The sequence below is a fragment of the Patella vulgata genome, chromosome 1 (genome assembly GCF_932274485.2).
Source record: "Patella vulgata chromosome 1, xgPatVulg1.2, whole genome shotgun sequence".
Taxonomy (NCBI): domain Eukaryota; kingdom Metazoa; phylum Mollusca; class Gastropoda; family Patellidae; genus Patella; species Patella vulgata.
The window spans coordinates 69,003,270-69,013,386 of record NC_065879.2 but is presented as its reverse complement, the minus strand read 5'-3'; the positions used below and the strand labels follow the sequence as shown (position 1 = coordinate 69,013,386).

Here is a 10,117-nt window from a genome sequence, read left to right as displayed (position 1 = left end):
TTCTTCGTGAATGACTATTTCTTGTAATTTGGATGTAACCTACAATTAGATGATAACAATAGGTTTTACTATAAAATAGTGCTTATAGTATTTGATACATGTGAACGATTTGGCTTGATGTCTCTTTGATTAGAAAATTATCTATCTAAACTCGCGACGAAACGTTTTAACCCCATTACATTCATTGCATTGTTCCAATAATTTACAGGTACACGGACTGGTCAATTCAAGGGAGATAATTCAAACATTAATCAGGAATAAGACTAGTAATCTTCCCAATTCACCCTCAATGTTATATTAATGGCCTGTAACATTTTTGTAATATTCCGGTGATCATAGTCTGTATAACCACAAAGAGTCCAATATACCACAGTCATCTGATAAAAATATAGAAGGCGGTAAACCATGAGAGAAAATGGAAATCCAAAAATTCTCCTTCGATTATAGCCCAAAAATTCAACGAAAAAAAATAGTCATGCATAAATGGGAAAGAGAGAATTATTTAAACATATAAACTGCATCTGCAGTTATTATATAATAATCAAACGTTAACATGGCTGAATTTTGACGGTAATGTTTCCCTTGGTGCTCTAACGAATTATTTCTGTACTGCTTTTATTTTATTTTTTAGGTAATTTTGTATCAGCATCTACGTACTATAACCTGACTGCAACTTCGTCTTCTGCAGAACTTGTCTCACAGAATTATCCTAAAAGATACCCCAAGTAAGTCTTATTAAACTCTATCTTTTCTTTTATATATAGCAGTGTAATGTCCGGAAATTTTCTTGTTTCGCTTCACGATCGAATGTGTTCTTGGAATTTGTAGATCACGTCTAAATCAGCTTAACACTTAACATAATTTAAAAATGTCCTCCCATACATATTTTAGAGAAAATAGCGGGTCAATTATTTTATTATCATATTCTTAAGGCGGGTTGGGGTGGGGGTGACTAAGTGAGTAAGACGGGGGAGCCACGGCCCGGTGTTGGCCGAGAAAGTTCATTGGGATTTTCCGGCGTGGTTTCCTTTTGTCAGTGGTACAGGACGGAGGGCCTGACAAATACAGCAGACTAGTCCCGTGTACTCCCGTTACTCCCGTGTACAAATTGGCATACACGTAAAAGATCCCCTGGCAATTGGAATTCGATATAAGAGTAAGCCATAGCGCCACTGTCCGGACAAAATGTCTCTCACAGCACATTGTATTGCGTATGCCCGTCTTCATTAGCCCAGTCGAAGCAGAACGATAGGACGTTAAACCCCATTTCATTTCATAAAAGAGGGTGTGACATTAAATGCCAACTAATACATAGACAACCCGACATGACAAAGTGAATGTTAAAATCCGTCACAACGGCATACAGAAACAATTCTAAAAGTAACAGAATAATTATGTGATAACTTTTCTAAGAATCGCAGTCATTCTTTATGAACTTGCCATGGCGTACAAGTCTCGTTTATTAAGACGACTTATCTGACTTATCGCATTCTGAGTATCAATGCCGAAGGATTAAATGTTTTAAGATGAAACTTATGGGAAGTACACATACTGAAAATAATTGTTCAATTTTTATGCTTATGTCTATCTTTTGATTCCCGCCGTAGAACGAGATTCTCTCAACAGATCGCAGGGATATATCGAATGGGTGTTGACAACGATAAGTCGTGTGGCCTAATCTACCCATTGGCATACAGGTAAAAGAATCCCAGACAAGAAACGCCACTGACATGCTACACACATGGCCATAGTACAGAAATTAACCATATGTTAGTCTCAAAATTACCAGAAGATCTTGTTGACGATACGTTAAACCCGATTCTTTCCATTAGCTAACGTTTTGTATTTTAATATCTTTTTAGTTCGTCAATTTATTATTGGCTTATTTCCACCAGTGATAAAACAGCTAAGATATCTCTAACGGTAACAGATTGTATGATAGAATATGATGATGCTTGTCAACATGATTTCGTTAAAGTGTACGATGGTAAGTATATACGTATAATGTATGTTTTGACAGTTTATTTCTTCCATATTATTTAAATGATCTGCTTCAGTCAACACAGAATAGGTAACATGAGGAGGACTAACAATTGCTCCGGACAACTCGTCCCCGGACAACGCGACCACGGACAACGCGCCCCCGAAGACAATTCGTTCCGGAAAATTCGTCTCCTGACAATTCGTCTCCGGAAAATTCGTCCCGGACAATTCGTCCACGGAAAATTCGTCCACGGACAATTCGTATCAGAAGTATTAGTCACATAGGACTATTAGTCCCCTAGGGGTATTTGTCCACGGACAATTCGTCCCTATGAACAATTTGTCCCCGGGCTATTCGTCCACTAGGACAATTCGTCCCCTAGGACAGTTTGTCCCTGAACAACAATACCGGTAGTTCCATTATCAAAAACTGAATTAGTCTTTACTTTTATCCAAAATCCCAGTTTTTATGCTAGTTTAACATCGTTTTACATTTAGTATTAAATATAGGCCTTAACTTAATGGTTCATGAAGTTTTTTCGGGCTAATTGATATGCATGTAGTAATCAGCTATGATCAGTGACATCTTTTTATGAGTTAAAGAATCTATACTCAGCCAAATTAAAAACTTGACACTGATGAATTTCAACAATTTTTTTTTTCTGCTAAGTCAAATAAATTTTAAAGTGTTTCTAACGATAGTAAGTAGTAAGAAGCCTTTAATTTCATAAAATTGTAAAGTCACGTGGATCACGTGACTTTTGACCATATAAAGACGAAAAACCTGAAAAACACGTGCAAACACAAACTCGTGAGGTCAATCGATGCAAGTTTGCTTAAACTGAACACGCACACGTAACTTGAACTGGAAAAACAAATTAAAATTGTTATTTTCATCTTTGTTAGAAAATGCCGCGCCTTTCAAATGTAGAACGTCTACGTGCTATAGGTAGGCTCTATGCTGGTCAGTCTGTGGTCACTGTTGCAAGAGCCTTTAATTGTTCACGCCAGACAATATATAATCTTAGAATGAGAGTGCTTCAAAGTGGAACTATTGCCGACCGCCCAAGGGCGGGAGCGCCACGTGTGACGTCACTCCAGGAAGATCAAGCAATACGATTACGTCATCTTATAAACAGATTTGTCACTGCAACCTCCACAAGTAGAGAGATGTTTGGTGGAAGGGTAACTGCACAAACTGTTCGAAATCGCTTGCAGACTGCTGGTCTTCGAGCTCGGAGGCCCTATAATGGACCAATATCGACACCTCTTCATCGCCGTAACCGACTTGTGTGGGCCACAAGACACATAAGATTTACTCAAAGACAGTGGAATTCGGTTGTCTTTAGTGACGAATCTCGATTCACTTTGAGATTTGTCGATGGTGTAATACTTCTAGTAGAATTTTTGCTCGAGAAATAACATATTCGCATAATATGTGATATGTACTTAAAATACTTAAATCAACTTAGTCTGTAATTGATAGTTGACACATAAAAAAGAGCGATTTATCGAAAACATATGTCACTCATTTACCACCGAATTACACGTGAGTGGAATTATTCTAATTGCATCATTTGATTTAAAGTAACCAATCATTTTGTTAATTACACAAGTTCAGGGCCATGATCACGCGTTATTGTGCATGATATTCACTTACCTTTAAAAGAAACCGGGGAACCCTGTAAGTCAGACTTCTATTAGGTTCCAGAGGGCTCACATCTGAGATCCTAGACAGCCGCGAGGCTGGCTAGGGTAGAGAAATGGTTTTAGCTTGTATTGTTATCGATTATGCTTGTATACCTGTATTCAGCTATATATATATATATATATATAAAATATGTAGAAGCAAACTGTTGCATTGTTATTCCTGGTAAGACAAACGTCTTAAGAAACTGTAAGAAGTAAATACACAACGTGAAGCAGAAGTAAAGACAGCTAGAGACAAATTCTAGACGATCACAAGGCTACAGAAATATGTAGTAAGAAAAGATGCATGGGTCGTACGTAGGATGTGGCGACCGGTTCCCTTAAATCTGCTCTCCACGTCAGACAGAAGACCCATGGTGCTACAATGGCAGGGCCCGAGTGTACCGCAGAAGAGGTGAACGTTACGCTCAAGTATGCGTCAGAGAAGTTGACCGATTTGGTGGCGGCAGCGTCATGGTTTGGGGTTCTTTTTGTGCACATGGACGTTCTCCTCTTGTTGTTGTCCAAGGGAACTTAAATGCTGTCCAGTACAGGGATCAGATTTTGCAATCTGTTCTTCTTCCGTTTATGGGCCTGGACTAACGTTTCAACAAGATAATGCTCGACCCCATACAGCAATTGCTACCCAGAATTTTTTTAAAAAATGCCGGTGTCCATGTCCTGGATTGGCCTTCGCTTAGCCCCGACCTTAATCCTATTAAACACATCTGGGACGAACTGGGTTGACGTGTTCGTCAGCAAGTGAATCCACCACTGACGTTGCAGGACCTTCAACATGCTCTTGCTGAGCAGTGGCGACGTCTTCCTCGGGTAGTGCTTACTAATGTTCTGAGATCCATGAGAAGACGTTGTGTGGCAGTACGAGAAGCTAGAGTAGGCCACAACCGTTACTAAACACAATATTCCGATTGTTCTCCAAGTCTGTGAATTTCATTTTGGGGGGTAATGTGACATCACGAGACGTATTCTTGCTTTCTGTTGATGTCAAGGTCGTCTGTGCACAACATAACACTAAAATAGTTGCCATAAACCAAATATTAAAAATCTAGTCCCAAAAATCCCGAGTGTCAAGTTTTTAATTTGGCTGAGTATATTTATCCATTCACTATGGGTATTGTCCATTGTCAATACTGCACTTGACTTATAATCAATATGCATTATTATGTATGATAAAACAATGTAGACCAGACATCAGTTAGTTTCAACTTCTTCAATTTCTTTAGAATTAGCTGTTGATCATAATTAGGGGACGAATAAACCTAGGGAACGAATTGTCCAGGGACGAATTGTCTTTGGGGACAAATTATCCGGGGACGAATAGTCCTACGTGACTAATTATCCAGGGACGAATTATCTGGGGACTGATAGTCCTGGGGGACGAATTGTCCGCGAACGAGTTGTTAGGGGACGAATTGTCCAGGAACGAGTTGTTAGGGGACAAGTTGTCCGGTTACGAATTGTCCCGTACCCGGGTATCTTCACCCTCTTGTCAGTACTGCTATTCACTAACCGGTTATGCGTCCACAAAATGCAATAGAATATTTAAAGTCTTGTTAAAACAATATTTATGATGTTTTTATATTTATATAATAATAATATTGTTAATTTGTATTTCTAAAGCCTAGCTCAAAACCCGCCGTACGTGTTTTGACAAAAGTCCCTACGGCAAGTCTGGATCGTATAAGGTCCCGAACACTAAGTCTCGCGGACGGGTTTACTAAAATTTCCCCCGTAGACTGTCCGTAGTAGCACGCACGACGGGTTTTGGGCCAGTCTCTACGCACTTGTGAAAAACATCTTCAAAATCAAACCGTGAAACTTCTTTTTCGTCTATTTTGACAATTGGCATTTAGTATTAATAAAGCTCTTCTAATAAAAGTCAGTAATTGTAGTTGGAGATTTGGCTTTGGAACTAGAACTAAATATTTCTTTTCTAAATGTATTTTCAGGACCGAACGACAGCTTTTTACGTATTGGCGTATTCTGTGGTAACACTCAACCATCCTTTCATTCCACGAAGAATACCATATTTATAAAATTTAAAACAGATTCGTCCAAACAATATCGTGGATTTAAGATTGAATATAAAAGTAAGTACATGTACATATACGTCATCGTCTTTAAAGTCATGTTCACACATTCGTACGGAATTGCAAGGAACTTATATTATTATAATCATTCCAATATTTCAATCATTTCAATTTGAGAGTGACATTTACAACAATCATTGTCTACAGGGCATACAATGCTCGGGATATAAATTTTACGCCTATACCGTGGCGTCTCTGCTTTCTTTTCTTCGAATTCTTCGGAGTCGAGAAATGCGGCCATTTTGGACTCCGGAAAATCCCCAACCTCCCCAACCGGCCTACAATTAGCACCTCCCTACAAAGTCATATAATATATAAATTACGGTTTTACGCGGGTTCTACCTAAGCTAATGCGCTATAGTCACAGATATCTAAGTACCATACAGTCTAGATAGGGTCGTGTAGGTTATTTATTTTTACGACAAAAGGCACCGTAATGCTAGGTTTACACTGTTGGACGTTTTATCTGTAAATGGTAAAGATTTTGACGTTATTCGTAGACTAGATGTTGATTGTATAAACGCAGAAGTTAGAGTCGTCAAGCGTTGGAAACAGATACACTTTTGGTGAGGAAGTTGGATTAACAAAGACTTTAGTGTAAAGTCTGCATGAATTGTTCGAAATTTCAGTTACCGTAGTTTTTGTTTTCATATTGGAGTCGCGTCCTTTTGTGTAGATACATATTAGTAACAACCCCACATGATCCCACCTAAACGAGTAGGGAACTAGGCTTGAAAAATTCCCAAGTTCTTCTTGACCCATGCCAGGAATAAAACATCGGTTATTATTTTCTGGAGCCCAGTGCTGTGACAGCTCGAAAACCGTGGCCATGACGTGACAAATGAGAGAGAGAGAGAGAGAGAGAGAGAGAGAGAGAGAGAGAGAGGGAGATAGAGAGATAAAGAGAGAGGGGGGGGTAACGTCCACTCGACAAAACTAGGTCATTTCGGGAATAACGTAGGATTTTATTGTAGTGGGAGGGAACTGGAGGGCTCAGAGAAACCACGAGGATGGACTAGCGACCTTACTCCTATTTTCACGTATAAGCGGGGTATCGAAACCCCTCAATGACGGGTTAATCCCCCAGCTGACAATTAATAAAGGAAATAAGATAAAGCCCAATGTCATATACGTAAGGCGGAGAGACAAATTGTTTCTTGACTTATATTTATTGTGAATTAGTCAATACAACATAATGTACCACCACTGGATAAAAGCATCATTTTATAGCATTACAAACTTTTTTCAGGTATTTCATCAGAAGACGGCGAAATAAATTTCTCCACCAAAGCTCTAGTGTGTACCGTCATGGGATTGCTGTGTACATTTCTCTTATTTATACTCGGGAACTATTTTCTCAGAACTGCTCGCAAAAGTGGTCGTGGGCCTGCCTCCAGGTTGAGAGCGGCGTCCGTCGTTTACAGCATTACCAACACGGGACAGACGATTGTTTCTATTGAAAACGGAACACGGATACAAAGAAGTTCATCTGGGCATATAGTACGTGATGCTGACGGAGACAACGCGGAAGAACAATCTTTACCACAAGGCATTACGAACTTTTCATTACCACAAAATATATCCAATGTAGGCGGATCCGCTGAAGGATTTTCAATGGTGCTCAATGTTCAAGGACTACGATTAACACCCCCTTCTTATGAATCTGTGGAACAAACTGACAGAGAAATCGCCAATAAATTTCTATCCGATCCTCCACCAGCGTATGACAGTTTGGTTAGTGATGTAAATTAGAGTTGATTGGTGATTGTACTGAGCAATGGTGAACTATTAACCCTTAACCAGTGCGGAGATAAGGCTAGGGGTGTGTCTAAGAAAATAACGAGCGCTGTGGAATCTTATAATATTCATATAAGGTGATAGATCATGGAAGGGTGCACACTCCTGCGATCCAACCCAAAGTCGTGACAATACCAATTACTCACCCATCGTGCTCTTGAAATACCCACATCCATTATCCAATCAATGGGAATTCAACATTAGAGTACCGTGGGGTTCCGAATAATTATTAAAAAGCTTTCGTTGTTTCATTACTAGCTTTCGCAAAAGTGGAGGGACTGAAAGTAGGCAGACAGTGAATCACACAGTGTTTTGTTTTATTCTAAGATTTATTGTGAACAGAAAGGAGCGGTGTTAGTCAATTTATAAATACTAAATACGCAAATAAATATGTCCTCTTATATTGATTATTATAAACACCATACATTAACATCGATCAGGATGTAACATTTGGCTGTTTAATGGATGAAAACATCGAATAAAACGTTTTATAATAAGGACTTTTACTGTATACAGTTTGACTGCTTTTTAACACAAGTACGATAGTACTATAATGGACTATCAACCGTTATCGCATCCATCTTTGAATTGGGACGTCATATCAAAGATTGAAGCCTCTGGACCAAACTAGATGTTTTGTACCTGACATTCTAGTTTTTGTGCTGCGTGTATAACATGACTGAGCTATGCTATTTAAATGCCAGATCTGGTCATTCTATAGGGAATGTAGTGGAGTATTCTCCAGTCGGAGGTATTGGTGTTTGTGAACTTTAAGTCAACAAACTTTATTCATTGTTGTAACAGAACTAACAGATTGTGCATTTTACCAAGAAGCATAAAATAAGTTTTGTGGGAGATGCAGTGTTGTTTTGTACATAATAATGACTAACGATATTCCATTTTCTGATGTGATTAAACATCTTTATCCAAATAAATCATTATAGGACAGATCAAGAAAAGGGCTTTGACGTACACTCGATAAAATCTACATGTAGGTCAGTTTTGGACTAAATTAATATTGGGCATGTTATAGATTTTTATTTGTTGTGAATGCATTGTGTGTTTGTGTAAAAAAAAGGTGACCTATTATATGGTCGTTTTTTGATATGGCACCGGTATCTTCGTGCAAAACTAACGATAAAGACGTTTTATTTGTATAGTGAAACATATTTACATTATCTTTGATGCATTGGTCTTATAGTACGGTGAATACCAGCTCATTTTAGTTTGATCACTGATGTGACCAGGGCCTCAATACACTGTACATCATTGAAGAAATTAAATGGGGTTTAACGTCCTATTTATCTGAACCGATTGGGCTTTCTGCGACGGTAATTGCGCCGTTCATGTTTTTTTTTCATATGAGTAAAAGGACTCGTTATAGTTCAGTCTCAGTCGAGGCCAGGCTATCTGTACGCAAATAATGGGCTATATCTTGGGTTTTTTTTTTAAAAAAAAGAAACACTAACTGTGCTTTATATTCTTATATATATGTTATTTATTGTTTCCCGAGGTCATCTGACGCGACATTAACCCAATATTTCATAAATGCAGTCATGGTGTGGTTTATAGTATTTTGTTTTACTTTTTGATACATATTTCTTAATAAATCTTTTTACATATGAATAGATCATTTCATTCTTAGTAGCATACTAGCATGTTGTTAGTACATAATCTCTGTCCACGTTATCCAGTAGCTTTACCTCCCAACAAAAGTATAAACACGAAACGAAATAGAGATCTTTATTTTAACCAGATTGACCAGTTCCACAACCTTACAGAACAATATTAAACAAATAAGAATCGTGTACTAAAGGAATGAATAAACCTACCTATAAGAGTTATCGCCCTTAGTCATTTTACATTAAAATACTCGACATGTCTTATGGTCTTCTGTTGAATCACACTAGGTCTTTAGTTAGCGATTATCAGGGATACAAAGATACACAATCGTTATAAAGTTGATCGCTTACTTCATTAGATTACGAAGTAATACCACGCGTTGTTCAAAAAGATGACAGCTAAAAAAACAATAAGGTTGAAACAACTGCCGTTACATGTTATGCGAGCGACTAGAACAGTCAATACCATAGACATCGTAATGCGACTGAATGTATATACATGTATTATCCCACATGGTAAATCAAACAATTTGTTTTTAAAATACAAAGAATGACGCCTACCAACAAAGTCCTACATTTGGATTAGTACCATTTTCGTAGCATTTAATAATATGTCGAGCCGTCTTATTTCCCCTTAAATAACCAACAATTGGCATGTTTTCATCAAATATCTTGATCGTCCAATAAATGACACGTCTCGCCATTGTTGTGTTGTAAGTGAAATAGTGAAAATTTGCAAATCGCTATAATCATAATTATTTTTTCATAAAGTTGCAAATCCCATCGTGCATTTCACTGCTTAGCCGTTAGGTAGGAAACTATTTTACAAACTTCACCGGTTTGGATAAAAAAAAAAGAAGCCTATCAAAATATTTTACACAATATAGGTGGTACTGGTTTGTTTTTTAAATTTAC

At 38.0% G+C, this 10,117-nt stretch overlaps 1 long non-coding RNA gene across 1 annotated transcript; it reads left to right on the top strand.

Moving 5' to 3' along the window:
* The first annotated feature begins 663 nt into the window (after nucleotides 1-663).
* On the top strand, nucleotides 664-9,327 carry LOC126822718 (uncharacterized). The gene is made up of 4 exons (XR_007680965.2): nucleotides 664-725; nucleotides 1,863-1,987; nucleotides 5,643-5,783; nucleotides 7,033-9,327. It is a non-coding gene; the product is annotated as an uncharacterized LOC126822718 (long non-coding RNA).
* The last annotated feature ends 790 nt before the right edge of the window (nucleotides 9,328-10,117 follow it).